The sequence below is a fragment of the Dipodomys ordii genome, unplaced genomic scaffold, assembly GCF_000151885.1.
Source record: "Dipodomys ordii isolate 6190 unplaced genomic scaffold, Dord_2.0 Scaffold1, whole genome shotgun sequence".
NCBI lineage: Eukaryota > Metazoa > Chordata > Mammalia > Rodentia > Heteromyidae > Dipodomys > Dipodomys ordii.
The window spans coordinates 24870833-24871711 of record NW_012267217.1 but is presented as its reverse complement, the minus strand read 5'-3'; positions in this window follow the sequence as shown (position 1 = coordinate 24871711).

The following is an 879-nucleotide window of genomic DNA, read 5'->3' as shown; positions in this document are numbered from 1 at the left end:
AAGACAGTGTGGGGTGGGAGTAAGTGAGGGGGTGCTGCTGACGAAGCTGTACCATGCTGCTCTAGGCCAGTTCTGCTCTGGACTCCCCAGCCTACCTTTCCTAATCACCTCCCACAGTTTAGATGAGATTATCCATATGCGCTCTGGCCTTTCAGTGTTTCTACCATCTGGCTGATGACAGGACACCATGTGTCAGCAGCAGGATCTGGGTACCCACCCATGGCTGGGGCACAGACCTGCCTTGTGCACAGCATGATTGCCCAGCATGTGGCTGGCTTCTCTCACATCAGTCCTTTACTGCTTACGTCTCACAACCAGGATACACATGGCTGACTTCCTCCCACTCTGGTGAATAGCACACTCTGGTGAATAGCACCGTGTGTTTGGGCAACACTGAAGTCGTGCATCACCTTCCATTTATCTTGAACTAAGAGTGGTTTCACACAAAGGCACAGATATTATCTGAGCTAATACCCTTTTAAGTGAAAAACCTCAGAAGGCAAGGGTTTTGCTATGGAGTTTGTCACATATTTCCTGAGATTTTTCACCTAACACCATCCTTAAGGGCTCAAGGTTTCTCAGTGAATTATGGCAGAGAAGAAATGGGAAGCTTGATGTCAAAAAAATTTTTTCTTGAGCTAGGCACTGGTGGCTCATGACTGTAATTCTAGCTACTCATGAGGCTGAGATCTGAGGATCCAGGTTTGAAGCCAGCCCTGGCAGGAAAGTCCCTGAGACCCTTGCTTCCAATTAACCAACAAAAAGCCAGAAGTAGAGGCATGGCTCAAAAGGTTGAGCCAGCCTTGAGCAGAAGATCCTAAGCAAGAGCTCCAGGCTCTGAGTTCAATCCCAAGTACTTACATAAAAACATCAATAACA